Consider the following 22,216-nt stretch of genomic DNA (forward strand, 5'->3'; position numbering starts at 1 on the left):
AGCGATGGGTGGGAGGAACACGTAAAGGACGGGCTGGAGAGGCATTTTACAACTAGAACTGAGGGGCATGAAGAAAGAGGGTTACAGAGTGGCTCTGAGGTCTCTGTTGCTGACAACGTCTGAAAGCACGTCCTAAGCTGGAGTGATGCGCTCATCATGGGACGGGGGCGTGGGAAAAACCCACAGCACTGTGTACTTTCGGGGTATTATAAATACAGAGACACCAAACAAAAACAAAGGAGAAAAACGAAAACATTTCGCATAAGCACATTTTCATGACGCCACTATATGTTTGACGGTACTATTATTCGGTCATTCTGACAGTCTGTCATTTCAGATAATTGGTTTACCAAAGTGAATTCAAAGCTTCAAATTGGAAGCAATAAAAATCAGTTAACAGCATTTCAGAGCAATTAACAACCGCTCCTGGGCTTATGAAGAAGGATAGAAAACACCAGTTGCATTGCTTTTCCACAAAGCAGTCTGATGACAATTTAAAATGGAAAAATCTACTATTAAGTAATATGACTACTTTTCATTCAGTAACATTTTTAAAGCCAATAATAAAAATAAACTATCAAAGTGCTGGATACTTACCTTCTTCATAATTCACAGAAACTGTTACAGAAGATTGATTATCATCTTACTGTTCACTTTGTAAAGCCATCAGTAAGTGGAGGCTTTGACGTTCTAATTATTATGTTGAAAAACAGAAACATGTTTTACAGAATTAATGAATTTGAAATAAACTTACCATGTCTTTTTATTCATTGTAAGCTCCATTATCATGCGCCTACGAATAATCAAAACAGCTTTACAGGCATCAGCTTGTTCTCTTAAGAGCATGGGAACTTCAGGACATGGTTCCAACAAAAAGACGTTTGCTGCATTGGTCAAAAATACCTTGAAATCAACAAATTTTACAGTAAACATATAAATGTAACTAAACACATAAATCTGAACAAATTTTTCTTAAAGATAATGATATTAATTTCCCTCTACTAAACAATCACCTTGGAGTCATTTCAACTAAGGCAAGTGGTACCAACAGATACTCAAGATTCTTTAAAATGCTTCTCTTAGAATCACCTGACACACTTGAAAGACCTTTCCTAGAAAAAAATTATTAATACAAATTAATAGTGCAACTATAGAAAATTTATGAATCAGAAAACTTTCTGAAGACTTCTTTTTACATTACCTCAAAAGAAAAGGGGAAAACAGTAAGATAGGATCACTGCTTCTGGGTGAGAAATTTTGGGGTCGGGGACGGGGAGAGGAAGAGGAGCAGTGGTCAGACAGTGGCTGGGAAAAACCATCTGATTGCTGTGGAATCTCCCAGCACATGAACTTTGCAGGTAGGAAGCACGGCCAGCACCACCCAACACGGGCGCAGATCTCTAGTAGCTGTAGGGAGGCAGGAAACCGGCACGGCCACATGGTCAACAGTACAGAGCTTCCAGGTGCATATACCTTGACTAGGAGAACGATATTAGGCAGTAGGATATAAAACCTATGTGAATTCTTGAGATAAAAACAGATTTAAAAAAACTTAGATGACCAGCCAACAGCTCTACACTCTACCTCAGACCTTTGGGGTACAAGTTCACTGTCCATTCCTGTCAGGGATGTTTCAGTAGAAAATGGTGAGACGCACAGATGTGGCCTGTTACGTAGTCGTTAGTGACTGCTTAGGGGCACTACAGTAAAGTTACCACTGTGTTACTACTGACACAGACGACACCAGTGACCCTTCAGTTTAGGAGACTGAGTTGTCAGTCTGGTGATGAAGGTGGATGGGTACCATCTACCTAGATCCTATGCCTTCTTAAGTCTCCCTTGTGTTCAGCAGTACAAATTCAAAGGATCTGGGAACAAACAGAATTCTCTGGCTCACCTGGGAATGAAATCTATCAACACAACATCTTAAAATAGATGCACAAACGGACTGAAGAAATTAAAATAAACATGCTCAAAAGTCAAGTGGGTGAATTTAGATATTGACAGCCTCTAAGATTATCTTGTGCAAGATTAAAAAGGTGTCAGGGCCTACTTTTCTAGAAAGAATTACTAAATAAGCACTGTAATAATTGGTAACAGATGATAACAGCAATTGTGAAGACTTTCCTAGCTTTCAAGTGGGAAAAAGGAAAACAAAGAACTTTTTGACTAACCAACTCTAGCAGTGGTAGTATAATTTTAGTGGCCACTTTATTTTTTTACTACCCTGACTGAGATCAAGACCTGAGCTGAGAGATCAAGAGTCGGAGGCTTAACCGACTGAGCCACCCAGCTGCCCCTCGCGGCCATGTGTTTGGAAGACGTAGGGCATAGACGATCTGCTGCAAGACAGATCTTTCCCTCAAGGTATTTGGTTTCTTGATGTGAATTGGAAACTTTGCATACTCCCAAGTAAAAGTGAGGAGTCTTCATATATTATATTCTCCGCTCATTTTCTTTTTTAAACAAGATCAAAACGCCAACTCCATGAATCTTTCTCACTACCATGTCAGTACTGGTTAAGGTAAAAATTAAAAAGAAATTAATACGTCCAAATTGTACCTCTCAACAGCAACTGGAGAAGAGTACTAGCTTATTCAACCTGTACTTGGCCACTTTTTCCTAATGAACCAAGGAAAGGACCAAAGATACTGGATACAAAGAGAACAAACACAGCTATTAGAATCCAAACTAAACATTTTTGAACACTGTTGTGCTACAATCAAGTGGAAAGTATTTTTTCTTGGTCTGGCCAAGTCGATGTAACTGATCCTTTCAGAAAGCAAATTAACACTCTCCTGAACCTAGGGAGATACTGGCAGTGGGATGGCTGAGGATGGCATATGGCAATCCACTTGGAGGACAAGGAATACCAAGGGACACAGGCTAGGGACTCCGGCATGCACTTCTCTGGTGAGGGCACAGATTTTCCTAACAACTGGCACCAGAGTTCTCTGAAGCTACTCAAGTAAAATCATCTTCATTTTGTTTCAAGTTGATTTCCAATTATTTGCTGATTTTCACTGAAAAATGAGAAGATTCAATAGTTACAGAGTATTAAACTGCTAATGAACCTGAAAGCAAAAAGGATACCATGACAAGGAATCCTACTGAGAGATGGATGACAAAAGCATGTCATTGAAAATTGGGCAACAGGCAAGCTATGCCTATGCTACCTCAGGTGGATATGGGGTAGAGGGTGGGCGCCAGGGAGCAGGGGAAAAAGAGGCATTCTGTGTTTTCACTTAGAGACCTAACAACCTTCCACGTAGATGGGGGCCAAGAGGTAATCAATCTCCCAATCCCCATTTTTGAGGTAAAATCCTGAGGTCTGGGAAGATTAAGTGATCAGCCAAAGTTGTTCTTTCCAATGTTCCCAAATGGCACTGGTTCTATTTAAATATTCATACAGATAAAGATTTAAAAAGTAGAGCATTTATCATCAAACAGGCAATTTTTAAGAAGAATATTCTTTATGGGATTATAGAATCACCATGCTTGTCTTGCAAATTAGAGTCCAGATGACGGACTAACTCCCCATATGTGTTCAGGACATGCTTTTTAAGATTTGGATCTCAGTCATTTCACATTCACTGCGTAATAATCCCTCTCAAAAACCTGCAACCGGCTCATAGGTCTCCTTCGACTAGAAAAGAATCTTTACAAACTGAAGATGAGCGGTCAGGAAGAAAACTCAGAATGAGAACTTAAGGGCTGTTTACTGACAGGTAGATACAAATATCCCCGTACTTTAATGATGCTATCACAATAAACAAAATGTTCAATGGACTCCAAGCGGAGGTCTTTATGTTTCCGGCCAGCCACGTACCTGCAGCATAGCCTGGGCCCCGGCTTTCCCGTTCTTATTTTCTTCTTGCGTCACACATCCTCTGCTCACTGCACTCGTGAAGGAGTATGTTCGTCCCCAACTGGAAGATCGCTTATGACGAGAACCGTCAGATGAGGTCTTTAGAAGATAAAAACCAGTTCACGGAGGGGGAAGAAGTACATGTTCACATATTTAATTCCTTACACTTACTAAAATTCATGAGAATAGAGGTTTTAGAAGGGCGAGTCTTTTTTCCATTTTGTTCACCACCTCCAGCACCTCAAACAGTGCCTAGTGTTTAGTATGTGCTGAAGAAATAAACACAGGTCCAGTGACTGAATGAGTCTCTAAAACAGATCTTTAAAATGTGTGATAAATTCCATTTGCTTATCTATTCGTTTTGACCTCATGACCAGTTATTAAAATGATTTCACCAATATTAAAAAATCAAAAATTATGGAATTAATACAGATATTTAAAAGTGATATGCCTTTGATTACAAATAGTCTTAAATGTTTGTTGTTAATTGCTACAACACCCACTTTTAGAAATAATTTCTCAGGGGCGCCTGGGTAGCACAGTGCTTAAGCGTCTGCCTTCGGCTCAGGGCGTGATCCCGGTGTTCCGGGATCGAGTCCCACATCGGGCTCCTTCGCTGGGAGCCTGCTTCTTCCTCTCCCACTCCCCTGCTATGTTCCCTCTCTCGCTGGCTGTCTCTCTGTCACATAAATAAATAAAAATCTTAAAAAAAATAATTTCTCAGACTAGTTTCAAAACAGCATGCCAGAAATAGAAATATGACAGATATTTTGTTTCAGGAAGAGATCCCACTGTGTCGTTTTAGGTTTATCCAGCCTCTAGCTTTACCTAACCAGGACGAAAAGTTCCATTCCAGCAGCACTCACTCTGAGGACAGCACCCAGCCCTGAAGTGAGGCTTCTTAAGAGAGGAGATAGCACTCATTATTGGGTTAGTCCTTTCGGCTGCTCTGGGCAGGCCACTGCACAAGACAAGACTGCCAAAACATTCTAAATTTAGTTTCTCAAATGCTATTTGTTTAAACATGTCAATACCAATACGGCAGTGACATTTTTAGTGTCATACGCAGACGTGTGAACATACGATGGTTCATAAAACAACTCTGCCGCCACAGTGAATGACGAAGCTGCCATGCACAGCCGGACCTAGCCTGAGGGGAAGGAGGTGACCAATGATCCTGAAGACAGCCCAGAAGCAGCCTCACTGAAGCAGGTCCTCACGGAACTCAGCAACTGGAGAGCAGCAACTACGATAAAAGAGCCCCGCTGGCCTGTGCCCCACTGACTGGCACCCTCGCCCGATCGGGTAGACTTTGCTAAAATACGGGTACTCCCAACTGAAACAAGCGACAATGTATTACCTCTTTGCTGTCAGTCTCTGAAAATCCTAATTTTTCAGCATCTTGTAGGGCAGCTTCTTTTTTATCTGGTTCTTCCATGAACACAGGTTTGTCCTGGAGGATCCACTTTCTGTACACTGGAACTACCTTCCTTGTTACAGCGATGTCACAGGAAGGCAACAAAAACGCCTAAAATAAAAAGAGAAGACTCCCTTTAACTCCACACCTGCTCAGATCACTGTAACAGACGCATAACAGACATTTCTAATCACCACCACCAAGTTCAGACTTTCCTCTGAAACAGACGGAGCCAGATATTTTTGTGCACACCAAACTTGCTGAAGAAAAAAGGCATTTTCAATTGGGCCAGAAAATGTCATGCAATTTACAAATAACTTCTGTATTCTGAATATTTTTTTCACAAAACTAGCCAACACGCACGCCTACACAGATACTTTAAGTGGCTACATAAACCATAACAGTTGTACAGCCCAATGAATTAGAAACTGAGTATAAGACAACAGACAGACTACTGCAGCCAGCTGCAGCCAACTGTCACTCCTCCGCTAACTCCATGTGCAGGGATGTCGTGCTGGTGACGGAAGGATTATTTACACCACAGAAGTTGGCAAATGCTAATAACTGGAGCCGTTCTTTTTTCTTCCCCTTTGTCTTTCTCTTCCTTCCTTCTTTTTCGCCCCTCCCTTCCACCTTACCATCCCTTTCTGGGAGCCCACATTCACCAGCATACCAATGAGTCAAGACTGTACTCAGGTGTCTGTACTCACTGGTATGCTAGTGAATGCCGCTCGCAGAAAACACATGAAAGAGAGCCTCTGGCCAGCTGTAACACTGTGCACATTGATGTGAACTTTCTTTTTTCCGATTTCTCACATTTATTTGAGAGAGAGAGAGAGAGAGAGAGAGCATGTGCCCAGCAGGGGAAGGGCAGAGGATGAGGGAGAGAGCAAGCAGACTCCAGCACTGAGCACAGAGCCTGACACGGGGCTCAATACCATGATGCTGAGATCACTGCCTGAGCCAAAACCAAGAGTCAGACTTTAGCCGACTGAGCCACACAGCACCCCATGAACTTTTGAACATTACAGACTCTCTTTACACATATGCATGTAAGACTTCTGATTTAATGTAAGAGTCCAAACATATAAACAAAACGGTAAAGGAGAAATGTATTTGCCTTTTGAGTATTAGCTCTAAGGAATATTTCTGACTGAGGGGTAAACACAAAGGAGAGGAACTCAATACTACAGAAGTGTTTTCATTCCATAAATGAAAAATTAAGCTGAGGCTCAGAACACATGAGATATTTTCCCAAGGTTACAAAGTAAGTTAGCGATGATTCTAGGTCTTGAAATCTCAAGATTCAGAGATTTCATACTGTCCTTAATGTTCACGCTACAGGATCCAATGACAGGCAGACTTTAGTGTAACAAGGATTCATGCAATATATACATTTCCATCGATGTCACATCAAATTCCAGAATAGAGGAGTCTGTGTTATAACAAGAAGGTAACATATCAATGTGACAAATATTCTGACTTGTATCTCAAGAAAGATCAACAAAGACAAAGAAGAGTATGACAAACTACAATGGTGTCCCACTCTAATGTTGTTCCAAATTGTATTACAAATATTTTCACCCATACAATAAAGTAGAAATACTTTAAAGTGAATACCATGTACTGCCGCCTAGATTCTACCATTAGCATTTGCTAGATTTGCTTACCACATACCTATCAACCCACCCCTATTTATCCTTCTTTCAACCCATTTTATTTTTGATGCATTGCAAAGAAATCTGCAAACATCAGTACATTTCACCCCTAAACATTTCAACATGCATATCACTTCCTTAGAGTTCAAAATTTCTTTACAAAATTACTTTACATAAAATTTATAAATCAGGAAATGCACAAATGTTAAGTGGACCATGTGATGAGTTTGGACAAATGTAGACAATGAGGTAATCCAAATCCAAAATCAAAGGTATATCATGTTATCCTCCTCCTAAGAAGCAAAGAGAAATGTTCTCTGTAGGAAAATAAGGTCACAGTAAAATCCAAATGATTTGTACAAACTGTCTGGTTAATATGATATGTAGCATGTTCATTAAAAATCAGAAATATGAGAAAAGAAGTCAACATTAACAACACCACAATAAAAACCAGACAATACTTTAAAGACATAGGAGATCAGGATAAAGAAAGTTTCAAAAAGAAATGGAAATGGAATTGAAAAATAAAATAACCAAAATGAAAAACTCAGTGGGTATGGACTGACAACAGAATGGACATGGCTGAAAACAGGATGAAAAAACCAAAGGAAACACCCAGAGTGAAGCACGGTGAGACGAAAGGACGGCCTACTCAGAAAGGAAGGCAAGAGAAAGAACACAATGAAAAGCTGCTCCTATACTTGGCTGCAGAGGCACAAGGAAAGAAGATTAGCAAAAGAGGGCAGAAATGATATTTGAGGAGAGAATGCCCGAGAATTTTGCCAAAATTGGTAAAAGATGTCAATCCACACACTCAAGAATCACAAACAAGCAGGGTAAATACAGAGTACCTTACAGTAAAAGTGCTGAAAACCAAGAACAATCAGAAAATCTTACAAGCTTCCAGAGGAAAAAAGAGACATTTCCTCCAAAGGAGCAACCACGTGACCTCACATGACTTCTCAAAGACAATGCAACAAATATTCAATGCGCAAAGAGAGAACAGATGCCCGGGTAGAATTCAATATCCAGAAAAACTGCACTTCCAAACCAAAAGCAAAATAGAGAAATTTTCAGATACAGAAATGAGAAAAACTTTTACCAGGAGATCTGACCTAAGGGAAATACTAAAAGTTATTCTTTAGGCAGAAGGAAAATAATTCTGGATCAGAGATTTAGGAAGAGATAAAAGTGCAATAAACAGGTAATTATTTGGATAACTCTAATTGGATAAAAAATATATATGCATATATATATATAAAAGAATAAAACTGGGTAAAATAATAAATATGAAAGAGATAATATATGTGTACACATATAAATAATATATTCATAATATGGAATTCCAATACAGATGGTCCTCAACTTAGGACAGTTCAACTCAGAAGTTTTCAACGTTATGACAGTGCGAAAGTCATGCATAGTCAGTAGAAACTGTACTTTGAATTTTGATCTTTTCCTGGGCTAGGTATATGTAGTATGACACTCTCTTGTGGCGCTGGGCGGTGGCAGTGGCTACAGCTCTGTCAGCCCTGGGATCGCAAGGATAAACACCTGATACACTTACTACCGTTTTGTACCCATATAACCATTCTCTTTTTCACTTCTAGTATGGTATCCAATAAATTACATGAGATATTTAACACTTTATTATAAGCAAGGCTTTGTGTTAGATGAGTTAGTTTACGTCCATCAGCTCCTCTGTAAGCCTTCCTGTCTGTCTGCCAGGCTGCTCTCTGTTTATATCCTGCCTTACCCATCTCCGCTCTGCCAGGCTCTTATTTGCTTCTCTAGCTAGCCAGGCCAGCAGTCAAACAGACACACGTAGGAATACCTGGAATGATACTCTACAAACATCAACAGTGGTTGCTTAATGGCAGTATTTTGAGTGATTGGCTTGGGACTCTATTTGTCTAATGAACATTCACTTTTTAAAACATAAAGTTATTTTTTAAAACAAAACCAACACCAACAAAACAACACAATCGACAAATAACCTTTAGAGCAGTGCTTTGAACTTTTCAGACCCATAACCTAAGTAAGACATTTTACGGAAACATATATGCATTTGGATAATAAATGTTGTTTTAGAAGGTTTACAAAGAAATACTAATCCTTAGAATATGCAGGGTACTCTGAAATGTTTCGGTCCATCCTATTCTATTCTATTCCATTATTTTAAAACAATACTGGCCTTTTTTTTAAAGATTGTATTTATTCATCTGGGAGAGAGAGACAGAGCACAAGCAGGGGGAGAGAGAGAGGGAGAAGCAGACTCCTCGCTGAGCTGGGAGCCCAGTGTGGGGCTTGATCCCAGGACCTGGAGATCATGACCTGAGCCGAAGGCAGACGCTTAACCATCTGAGACACCCAAGCGCCCCAAAAGACTGGCTTTTGATACGTTGACTTCATGACCTACAAATGGTCACAACAGGTAAGAAAAACACTGGTAAGAAGACAAGTTTCCAGCGGAGTGACCCCGAGACCAGAACTGCCCCACCTGAAGCTTCTACCACTCACTGCTAGCCTGCCTGCTGGGGGCAGCAGTAAACTGAGGCTGCCCTGAGCACCACTGAACCTCGTCTCCCCTCACTTACCATCTGTTTCCACTGCCTGCATCCTACCAAACCATCCAGGCCAAGGACACTTGCACAGTTAGCCCCTGCCACGAGCCTCTCTGCGCTCGGGGCCCCTTGTCAGCATTTATTTCGACACCACACCCATGGATATCTGACCTTCTTCCATCATGCACTGTTCTCTGGTGCATACACACACATCTTACCTCCCTCACTGAGAACATGAGCTTCCTGAATGCACATTTTAAACCTTAATGGCCTTTAGGCCTAAATATTAAATAGTCTCTGAACACTTTAAAATTGAAAACGAAATCACTAGGAAACAAGTCACATTTTGCCATCCTGAAAAGAACAATACAGAGAAAGACAATTATCATATGGTTTCACTCATTTATGGAACATAAGAAGCGGGAAGATCGGTAGGAGAAGAAAGGGAAGAAGAAAGGGGGGGTAAACAGAAGGGGGAATGAACCATGAGAGACTATGGACTCTGGGAAACAAACAGGGCTTCAGAGGGGAGGGGAGTGGGGGAATGGGATAGACTGGTGATGGGTATTAAGGAGGGCACATATTGCATGGTGCACTGGGTGTTATACGCAAGTAATGAGTCATGGAAATTTACATCAAAAACTAGGGATGTACTGAATGGTGACTAACATAATAGAATAAAAAATATTATTAATTAAAAAAAAAAAAAGAACAGACAAAAAAATCCCGCCCCCCCCAAAAAGAACAATACATCGTTGACCACAAGAGGGCAATAGAATGCAAATGTTAAAACCCATGCCCCTTCAAGAATCTCTACTTCGTATTTTCACATGCACAAGCCTTACAGTTTAAATTTCACATACATGCTTTCAAATTAGATTTGATGAAGAATAATGAGAAGGTGTAAATAAAATGTTTTCTGGCTTCACGGCACAAAGATGTCTCAGAAGTTCGGTCATAAGTAGTCTGCAGTTACCTACTTGGCCCAAGCTACTTCAGAACTGAATTTAGATTGGAGTGAGGACTAAATGGCATGCAGAATTTAGAGCACCCTCTGCCAGCGGTGCAATGTCAATAATGGATGCAGACAAAACTTTCCATATAGTAAATTAACAGTTTACACAATAAAGGTAAAACCACATCAGTTTAGCATTATCTCACGTGCAAAATTTACAAGCTTTGTCAATCATATCTAGTCTTATAGTAAGCACTGGCGTCCAAGAGCTTAAAACATTGCTACAGATCAGGGCCTGCAAAGTATGGCCTGTCATCCAAATCCAGCCTGCCAAGTGACTTTCCTAAATAAAGTTCCCCGGGAACGCAGCCACGCTTCTTCGTTATGTGCTGTCCATGGCTCCTTTCTCACTACAAAGACAGAGCTAAATAGCTGTAACAGAGTCCGTGTGATAAACTAAGCCTGAAATACTATGATCTAGTCCTTTACTCTATAAAGAATATGACCTCTATCCTCAATTATATGACCGTGATCACTTGAACTCAAATTAAATGGTTAGAGGTACCTTCCGTGGGTACAACAGAACGCAACAGGGCAACGTTAATGGACAGACTAGGGTAGATTTTTAAGTCCTGGACTATTATGATAAAACAATGTTTTGGTGGCATGACATATACAGTATAGGCTAGAAAGGGATGACACAGCAGGTGTGGGGCTCCAGGGAGCATGCTGCTAACCACGGCCAAAGGAAAAGGAGGGAGCAGGAGTGCGAAAGCCCCCTGCATGGCTTGTCCAGGGATGGCTCAGTGGAGGAGCTGGAGACGAGCAGCATGGGAGGGCTGAAATTAATACGCACACAAGGACACGAGCCCCGTTAAAGAAGTGGTCAAGTCATGAGGAGAAGCTGATGTTAGGGAAGAAAATAAGCTCAGCTCTGGCCTCATCATCATTAAGACACCACTAGAATGTCAGTCAACGTCACCAGGGGGCATTTTAAAAGGCAAGTGTGCAAACAAGAAGCAAGGTCCAGACAAAAAGCTTGAGTGAGAGTCTCACGCCAAATGGCTGCTGGCTCCGAGCCCGAAGGAGGCAAGTGTGGACTTACAGCAGAAGAGGCTCAAGCCCAGAACTTGGTCAATTCTTGGAATCTGGGGTCAAAGAAAACAGAGGCCAGGAAATGAGACAGAGAAGACACAGTCAGGGAGTGAGAATATTACGAACCTTCGTATTCACTAAAATACAAAATACGGGAAAACCTCCAGATTGCTGTGGATTACACTGGGACTTTCATTGTTGGTTGATTTTTCCTTAATGACAGTCTCAGAAGTGAAAGGGTTCATCGCTATCTAGAAGTCTTGCCCCTCCTCGGAAAGCTCTTCATACTGCGCATGCACCGGTCACGTGTGTGCACAGGGCTCCTCCCCTTCTCCCCACGGACCACAGGTCTCTGCCATTCAGGGGCCTCACCTTCAATGCGTGTGCCCAGACTCAACAGCTAGTCACCATCACATGCACACACCCACAAAAGAGCCAGGCTCTGTCTCCCAGGGCACCGGTACCAAGATGCAGGTGGCCAGTGGCTCCAGCCCACACCACAGGTCTGCTGTCTTCTCCGCTGCACCGCGGGTTCTGTTTCCTCTGTCAGAGCTTCTCCACAGCAGCACGACTAACATTTGAGGCCTGATGTTCCCTGTCGTGGGCTAGTGCAGGCCCTGTCCTATGCCTGTAGGATAATCACTGGCTACTACCCACTAGAGGCCAGCAGCATTGCCCTCCCTCCAGTTGTGATGACCAAAAATGTCTCCGGACAATGCCCCTGGGGGGGCAGAGCCAGCCCCGGTTGTAGCTCAGGGCTGCTAATCGTTGCCCGGCCTCTGGTCTCTCTCTGCCGTCTTCTTCCGCACTTGCACCTGCTTTCTTGTTTGTACTTCCCCTCCCTTCTCACTCACCACAGTGGCCACCACCAGGGTGCTGTACCAGCGTCATCCCTTGCTTTCCCCTTATTCCCCTCCCCACCCAACTTTTCCTCTTACGTCATAAAAACCTCAATCACACGTTCATGCCATGCGTGTTTGCAGGGAAAGTACAACCATCTGCAGAGCCTCCACAGAGCTCCCTCTGGCCCTTGGGACAACACCGGCCTGGGGCTCCTCTTTGCCATGTTCATTGGTTGATGAGTATTCAGCAAGAGCTTTCTTCCCACCTACCTCTGGGTTTCAAGTTCCTTTCCGACACGTGAGGGTATTTTTGGAATGATTTGCTCAGATATAGAATTTCCCCTCCACATGTAGGAATTTTACAAAAACAAAATCTTAAAGAATCATACACAAAATCACAACACTCCGCATGAGAAATTAAAAGCAGGATTAGAGGGATCATTATTCAGTCCAGTAATGTAGCCCAACTCATCAGTAGTATTTCTTGCAGGACTATGCGCAAAAGAACAAGAACAAGTCTCCTCAATTTCATGAACTTATCACACACACACACACACACACACACACACACACACACACACACACCTGCGTTAGCAGATGTCACCTATCCGGGAGCTGAAGAAGCCACACCAATTCAAAGTCCCATCAGCCTGGGGTGTTCTGGATCCTCTCCACCCCCACCTCCACCCGGCATTTCTCTTTCACCGTGGTCACTGATATTTACGGCAGTAAGTGTAGAGAGGACTGGGAACACCCTCATTTGATGACTGGCCATTTTGGAAATCTCCTTTTGTGAAACACCTGTTTTTTCTAAAGAGTTGTCATTCCCCCTCCCCAACCCCCATCTGACCTGTAGGCATGCCTTACATATTCAGGGCACGAGGCCATTGTTAGACTCCTATCTTCTGCCACTCCAAGACCTGTCTTTCACTCTCTTGGTGGTATCTTGCAAAACTTATTTTAAAAATCTTTTTATTTTAATGTTATCTTTTGAGGAAGAAAGTTCATAATTTTTATGCAGCCCTATTTATTCGTTTCCTTTTTAGGAAATTCTTTTAATGTTTTGTTTATAAAATATTTGCCTACCCAAACGTTATAAGAAGATCTATTTTTTCTAAAGTTTTATTACTGACGTTTAAAAAAATGTAATAGTCTCACAAGGAAAACATGCAAACAAAGTAGTAAATACAATTCTTTTGGTTCAGTTAAGGGTGGAAAAAATGCAAGGTACACACAAGTTCTGCTAAGAGTCTTAAGTGTCCATCTTCATTAAAATACACAACTGCTGAACAACGAGTTTCCCTTCTACATCTACTCAGAGCGAGGTCAACAATTTACTGCAGATATTCTGCGTGGGGCGGTCATTTGTGGAAGCACACCAGAGTTCGTTTTGAACCGAGGACTTACCAGGCACTTCACATGCACTCTCTCCTAAGCCATGCAGCTGTCAGAGAACAGAGTGCAGTGAGCCACGCTTGGCAGGCCAGGAATCGGTGCTCTGCAAGCAGCAGCGGTCGGTCCCGAGCCACGCCTGGCAGGCCAGGAGACGGTGCTCTGCAAGCAGCAGCGGTCGGTCCCGAGCCACGCCTGGCAGGCCAGGAGACGGTGCTCTGCAAGCAGCAGCGGTCGGTCCCGAGCCACGCTTGGCAGGCCAGGAGACGGTGCTCTGCAAGCAGTAGCGGTCGGTCCTGAGGCTGCACGCTCAGGGTCAGACAGGACACAGGAGGCTTTCACTAGGAATGTCATCTCATTTAATGATAAGGAAACAGACTCTGGATCAAACACTGGGCAGCCTGGCTGCACACCCCTGCTGTGACCAGCCAGCACCCTGACGATGCTGACGATGGCCTCAACGGACACATCATGACTACTCAGGGCCTGACAGTGATGGTTATGAGGACGTGACCCACGGCCTCCTTGTAGTCAGCCGTGGCCCTGACAGAAGCAGGAAGGACGTGGGCTCTGCACCGGGACCGCCTGGGCTGGGACTCTGGCTCCGTGGCCCATCCACGGTCTGCCATCGCCTCTCTGCACCTTGGTGTCTTGGCAAGGTTGTCGGGAGCGCAGAACACCGAGCACACGCACCGGCACACAATAATCGCGGGCTCCACGGATTACTTATCACCCTAGTAGTCACTCCACAAATACTGACTCCAGCACCAACCCCATCCTAGGCACAGCTCCCGGGGTTGGGAAGACCCAGTGAACAGAGCAGGCAAAGTGCCGGCTCTCTAAAAGTTTATATACAATTTGTGGTGAAAGTCAGACAGCAGATACACAAACATCCGTGGGCTGGCTGTAAGCGTGACAAAGACAAATAAGCGAGTTAAGGGTGAACAACAAGTGAGGAAGCATTATTCCACACAGGGCAGCTGGCAGAGGACACTCTGATTCAGTGACATCTGAATGAAGATCTGAGGGGAGGAAAGGGACAAGAGTTCTGACCTGTTGGAAGAGAATGGGCGACGGCCCTGAAGCTAGAGGATGAGTGGGAAGGCAAAGGCAGCTCGAGCCCAGAGCGCAAGCACTGAGTAGGACGGCTGCAGGGAGAGGTAGGATCGGGAAGTGGCAGATCACAGAGGTCCCTGCATGTCCTGACTACGGAGCTCGGAGCACTGGGAGCACAGCAGGGTCGTCACACGATGTACGTTTCTCAGACCAGGCAGGTGACAGTGTGTAGGACAGACAACAGGGCCCAGAGGAAGAAGCAGGAGGCCCGGAGGCGAGCACAGTACCCTGGCTGAGAAGTAATGAACCAGGTTAGTATCTCACCCTGTTTTCACTGATGGGAAAAACGCTTCAGGGCTTTAGGTAAGTGGCCCAAGGTCCCACAGGTAGGAAGAGGCAGACAGGGATTCCTCTGCAGCAAGTACATGCACAAATGCCGCGGAGCAGAATGAAACTAAGAGAAGGCCCCTGTGGCTCAAAAACAGAGGAAGAGAACTGACCTTACTCTTGTGCTGGCAGGCTAGCTCTTCAGATCGTGGGAAGGATTCTGGTCCCTGCTTCAATCGGTACAGTCTGGCTTGTCTGTCCCCCCACAGCCCTGCTGAACTGCCCAAGGTTGCCTGATCTAATCGCATTCCATCACCCTGGTTCAGTCCTTAAACCACAGCACCCAACCCCCACAGCCTACTCGCCCACGAGTGCTGACATCCCCACTCCCCTCTCGTCCATGAAACTTACCATTCTCCTTACCCTTCCGTTACCATTCTAAGAGCCTGGCTGCATCCTGAGACACATTTCCACTATTCTGCTGTCTGCCATTCCATGGATTTCTGCATAGCAGCTAAATATAACAGGCCCCAAATAAATCATCCTTTTGCTTCTTCTAAGAAATAACTTCCTATTAAGACCACTGACACTAACCTCCTCAATCTTACCACCAACAATGAGCACCAAGATATCCATAAGCTAATCAACTAATGGCGAGGTGGAGTAGGAAGTGTTTGGACAAAGAATCTGTTAACCTTGATACTGAGAAGGGTCAGCTAGCCAGTCTGTGTGTAGGAAATAAACAAACCACAATCTCCAGAAACAACACAGATATTGTTGTTTCTTGATGGGTCCTGCAAATAACGTGGTACTGGACAACTCTTTCTTACAACAGACTTCCATTTAAAAATCCTCAAAGAAGGATGGAGATAGAAATTCATCGTTAGGAAAAATTGCAGCAGTAATAGCTGTAAGAAAGAATCATCAATAGTACTGAGATTAATGGGTGAAAATCAATGAGAAACAGAATACCTGCATAGTCTCAATATATCCCCCAGCACGTACTTCTAATTACAAAAGAGAAAACAGTAACTTCACAGTGGAGAAACCTGGCCAGCACCTTAAACCAAATGATCCAAGTGCAAATCACCTGTAAAAAGGAGTCGCCTCATCATCACAGACTTCCCGATAAGCTGTGCTGTGACGGCTTCAACAGCCTGGCTGTCGTACTCTTGCCAACAACACACAACGTCAATATAACCATGAAAAAAACCCCAGACCAACCCCAATTGGCAGACACGGTACAAATAACCAGCCACTATTCTTCAGAAGTGTCAAGTTCATGAAGGACATAGACAGACTGAGGAACTGTCCCAGATTAGAGAAGACGTAAGGAGACCGTGAACAGCCACACGGTATCCTAGACCAGGAAAGGGATGGTAAGTGGGACACCTGTGGAAATCTGAGTAACATCTGTAGATCAGTTAATAGCACTGTATCCATGTTAAGTTCCTGGTTTCAATTACATACTATGTTTATGAAAGTTTCAACATTTTAGGGGAGCGAGGTGAAGAGTATGCAAGGCTTCTGTCAACTATTCTTCCAACTTTTGATACATATTGAGAATCAAAAGAAATTCGCAGACTGATTGTTCCATAACCGTGGTAACAACACCCGTAACACCCACCAGAACCGCTCTCCAGCCAGCCTCTCTGGAGCCAATCTGTGGCCGCAGACCCACCGGAAACGGACGGACACTGACCTATCTCCCTGCTGCTCGTATCTGGTGCAGAAGCATCCAGTACATGTTTAACACCAGCAAACTGAAAGTCCGTCCTCATTTTAAAGGCATCACTTCCAAACCTGTCAGAGCGCTCCTCTCTTTGTTGTCTTTCTGCTTTAAATCTCAGCAATGCAGGATTACAATGAAAGACTTACTTTTAAATGAAGGCATGAGCAGAGGCAGTGTCATTTCAAGGTAACACAGGAAACCATGAAGCATAAATGAAAGCTTCCTAAACTATCATTATTCATTTTCACTTGTCATCTTTGAAAAATGGCACCTTTCCTCTCTATAAAAGACTTTTTCTCCTGCCAAGGTCTGAAACCAGTGGTGTCCTTGCAGAGCGAGGGGCTGCTACACGGCAGGGACAGAGCAGTGCTAAGTAGGACCGTGTCTTGGTAACAATGAGGAGGTTACTCTGCACTTGCTCGGCAAAGCCCCACAACACTTTCTCAAAGGCCACACGAGCCATGTCTCAGACCTGGCCCTCGAAGCCCTGGATTCGACAATCAAAAGGACTGGACCATTTCCCCCAAAGCTCAGACAGTCTATTTATACCTGACTAAGCCAAACAGACCACTCTACACAGGTGACTCCAGATACCCAAATTTAATTACCAAAATTTGGTTCATTAGAAAGATCTAAGTGCTAAACTTCGAAGTTGAAATCTGTCTGGTGGAAATCTCTCAAAACTGCAGGACACTGTTTGCTGCAGTATCGATTAGGACGGTATTGTGACGTCCTGGGGTGTCTCCCTTATGGAGACTGGGGGGCAAGCTGCTCCTCCCAGAGAGGCTCTGGATGACTTCCCTCTGGTCCTTTACTTACATGAGCCACATTGTCTTACTTAACTGATGTGTTCCCAACAATATTCTTTTAGGTTTTTTTTTCTTCACTTTACAAAAGCTTATCATGCTGTATGTCATCTTCTGGGACTTACTTTTTTTTTTAATTAAGGTAAAATTCACATAACAAAACATTAGCCTTTTTATAAAGTGTACAGTTCAGTGGTACTTAGTGTACTCACAACACTTTCCTGGAAGACTCAATTCTGCCACGAAGTTACGTAGCTAAGATTCGTCCATACTGCTGCACATCCCTACTGTTCGTTCATTTTTACTTGCATGACGTTCTTGCAACTCTAGCCCGGAACAGACACCTAAGAGTCTCTCAAGGACAAAATCTGCAGTGGAAGTGCATAGAGTGGGCAACGCCCGATTTTCAAGCTGTTCACCAGATGGCTGTACCCATTTACCTTCTCACCAGCAGTGCAGGCAAGAGCCTGCTGGAGCCACCGCCTCTCCACTGTCAACAACTTACTTTTGGCCACGCGGAGAGTGGCAGACGGATCGTGCGGCCCAGATTCCCATCTCCCTAATGGGCGAATGAAGCCGACAGTGGCTGCCTATGACTACTGGCCAGACTTGTGTTCTCTTTATGACGATACCGTCGTGTTTCTGGCCCATTTAGTGAATTGTCTGCAATTTTCATATCAACCGGAAGAACTCTTGACACCGTCTTTTGTTCATTACATATGTGGCAAATATCACCTCTCACTTGCAACTTGCTTTTTGCACTTTTAAAAATATACCTTTTGATATACAGAAGTTCTTTATCTTAATAAAGTCAAATCTGCTTTCTTTCCTTTTATAGTGAACACTTTGGGGGTATTAAATCTTCCTACTGCAGGACCAGAGACACAGTCAACTCTATTTTCCATGAAACTTTGTCTCACTTGATCCATCTCAAGTGGGTGTCTGTGTATTACTTGAGGTAGGATCTAACTTTGTTGTTCTTCCCACAAGGAGAGCCGTTCATCAAATCAGCCCTTTCATTTCCCCAGTGGTGAGTCATGATGCCTCTGTGAGGTCACACTGCCTGCTTCAGTTACAACCCACTGTGTGCTGCAAGCTAGCTCACAGAGGTGTTTGAAGAGCTGAGGACTCAGGAGAGCACGCTTCTATCTCAGGATTACTGGACCATATCAACAGAGCCTATAGCAGAGAGTCCAAAAAGAAAAAAAATCTATGTTCAAAAACCTCCCGAGAATGGAGATTGACATCCAATTATTCTGGTGAGTCCTTTGACTAAGACCTTACTTCTCAAAACTAAAGCCAGGCGTGCGGCTGCCCTCACAAAGCCACCCATGAACTGAGAAGATGCCTGCTAGCGAGGAGAAAACACTATCAATCGTTCATTTCTTGTCCGACCTGTCTTACACAGGAGTAGACAAGAAATAGGTGAGTACATGGACTCCACTCTCTACCCTCCACCAGTGGAAGCTGTAGGATGTCAAGGAAGCTGTTAATAAACCTCTCAGAACAGCAGGTTTCTCACAAGTAAAGTGGAAAAAGGTGAGTACCCACCCACTTGATAAAACTATCATAGTAAGAATTAATTTTGGTAAAGTAAGCCAAGTGCTTCGCACAACGCCCTCCACATAGTAAGCAACATGTGTTAGTGTGAAAACACTGCAACGGACACACACTAGTAATGAATACACGTTACTATTCCACCATACTGTGTTTCCTCTTACTTGACACTCTCACCACCACTAATTCACTTCTCACTTAAAAAGTTTTTACTGGGGGGCGCCTGGGTGGCACAGCGGTTAAAGTGTCTGCCTTCGGCTCAGGGCGTGATCCCGGCATTACGGGATCAAGCCCCACATCAGGCTCTTCCGCTATGAGCCTGCTTCTTCCTCTCCCACTCCCCCTGCTTGTGTTCCCTCTCTCGCTGGCTGTCTCTATCTCTGTCAAATAAATAAATAAAATCTTTAAAAAAAAAAAAAAAGTTTTTACTGGGTGCCTACTACTTACCAGGCACAACTAGCTAGAAACGAGGCACAGATCAGACAGTAAGACCAAGGCCCTGTGGGAGAAAAGTCATCCAGTGGATCGGCAGTGGGCCCTACAGACAGAACGGTTGGAGAAGACCACAGGAAGAGGGGAGAGCAGAGCACTCGCCCTAAATGATGGGAGGTCTAAGCCATGCTGGAAACGGCAGGGGAGCACATTCACCAGAGTCCCAGCAGGTACAAAGACTCCAAGGAGCAATACACACTTGGCTTGTTCAAGAACCAGGAAGAGAGCCATGTGGCTAGGGTGGAGCAGGTGGAAAGTTCTCCAAGATAAAAGTCTGTCCCATTCACCAGGCAAGAAAGCTGGCGGCAGAGAAGATCCTGACCCAGTACTTTTGAAAAGGGAACACTGAAATGTCAGAGTGCAAGCCGCCGGAGTGCAGGAAGGGGAGTGAGAGCAAAAGGAGATGGGGCTGAGAGATGATCAGGACTCTCGAGTTGGCTCCACGGATGATGAGGAACTACTGGAAGCCTCTGCAGAAATGATTTACATATTTCCCTGGATGTGTATACTTTTAAAGACTTTTCAGCAAGTCCTATGAGCTCTACCTTAAAAAATCCTTGTATAACTGCTTTTCACTCCTTCTATTACTGCTCCCCCAAGCTACCAGCTTTTAGGATTTTTGTCTGGTTAGGCAAAAATTGGTTTATTGGTTTCCTGTAGGTCTATTGAATGAAAGTGTGATTTCGATGCCAAAGGCTGGTCTATAGAGACAAGAACGAGGAAAAAAGTTCACTGGAGCAGCCCCCAAATTTAAATGCTAAGCAGAAGACAGTGAATCGTCAGTAAAGTAGGAGGGTTGGGCACACAAGAGGTGAAGCACAGAACATTGTTAGGTAAGAAATGACTGACAGCATCAGCTCCTACAGGAAGGTGGACTGCAGTGCGAAGGGGAAGAGCCCATGGGAGGTATAGAAAAAGGCAGCAAGCCAGATCCTCAGCAAACTGGGAGTTTTACTTGGAACCATGAACTATTTAGGAATGTGTTTTCAAACTGATTAACACATTGCCATGTGCAGGCCTCTGTATTTCCATGTTAAAAAGGATAGTGAAAATCATAATTTAAAAATTGTTTACTATTGTTTGTTTTCTTTTTAATTATTAGGAGAGCTAAGTTTTAATCTTTTATTACTATTTTTGCTTTATGTATTTTGAGAAATGTTTTTAGAAACTTACAAGTTTAATTGTTCCATCTATTTCTACTCTTCATAAATTCTTGTGAAATGAGCCTTTTATTACTATGTGGTTGTTCTCCATATCCCTAAGAATGTTTTTCTGTCTTGAAACTTTTAAAACAGGGTTTTAATAAAGCAATACCAATCCCCTCATCCCCCTGGTGAGTAGGTAGGAAAATTCTTCTGTCTATTCATCCATCCATCCCTCTCCTATCTATCCATCCACCCATCTCTCCAGCCAGCCAGCCATCTATCCTTCTATCCATCCATCCATCCATCCATCCATCCATCCATCCATCCATCCATCCATCCATCCCTGTATCTATCCATCCATCTTTCTACCCATCCATCCACCATCCATCATCTCTATCCATCCATCCATCTTTCTATCCATCTATCTATCCATCCATCTCTTTGTATCTATCCATCCACCCATCTTTCTATCCATCTATCCACCCATCCACCCAACTTTCTATCCATCCATCTACCCAACACCCATCCATCCATCTCTCCAAACACCCATCCATCCATCTTTCTATCCATCCATCCTTCTATCCATCCATCCCCTTCTCTAACCACCCATCCACCCACCACCCATCCATCTTTCTATCCATCTACCCATCCACCCACCATCCACCCACCCATCCATCCATCTTTCCATCCATCTATCCATCCATCTTTCTATCCATCCACCCATCCATCCATCCATCCACCCACCCACCCATCCATTCATCCACCTGCGCACCATCCATCTATCTAAATAAAATTAAACAGAATAGAATGCCTCTGGATGAAAACCTTAGAATTCAGTGTTCTAGTGAGGCTGGGTATGGTTTTGTGAAGTACATATGTAGACCTATATGTACATAGTTCTGAGACACGTACATGTATATGTGTACCGCATCTTAAGGTAAAATATTTCTTCCTGTAAGTCACATAAAAATGTCTTCATCATCACTGTTTTAGATACCTGTCATAAAGAGCAGATAGCTGGACTCTATTTTTTAATCACACACTAACAATCTCTGACCAGTTACTGTTAGTCTGCTTGAGCTTATTTCCAAAGTCTAGTCTGTGACTCCTCTTTGTCCTGCTTTCCAGTCCCTTCCTTCTCTCCTTGCTGTGTGTCCCTAAAACTTACTCACCCACATATTATTTAGCTTATAAAATCTACTTCTAATGTTTCATGGCTGTCTTAATATACAATTTTTTTATTTTTTATTTTTTGATACATAATTTTAAAACGTGGTTGATAGCTTCAATTCTGACAGCCTCTCTTCTGA

The 22,216-nt window shown here is 43.4% G+C and overlaps 1 protein-coding gene across 8 annotated transcripts in view; it reads right to left on the reverse strand.

The window, feature by feature from the left end:
- LOC148108096 (focal adhesion kinase 1-like) overlaps positions 1 to 22,216 on the reverse strand; it is a 100,291-nt gene that overhangs the window by 4,931 nt on the left and 73,144 nt on the right. For all 8 annotated transcript variants that reach the window (XR_015721179.1, XR_015721182.1, XR_015721184.1 and 5 more), the window contains 3 exons: positions 5,229 to 5,396; positions 3,830 to 3,967; positions 755 to 903 (listed from right to left, as the gene is read on the reverse strand). The gene's annotated coding sequence lies outside the window, so the exon portion shown is untranslated. The remainder of the gene's footprint in view (positions 1 to 754; positions 904 to 3,829; positions 3,968 to 5,228; positions 5,397 to 22,216) is intronic.

This window comes from Ursus americanus, chromosome 22, assembly GCF_024610735.1.
Source record: "Ursus americanus isolate L20-20 chromosome 22, mUrsAme1.1.p, whole genome shotgun sequence".
NCBI lineage: Eukaryota > Metazoa > Chordata > Mammalia > Carnivora > Ursidae > Ursus > Ursus americanus.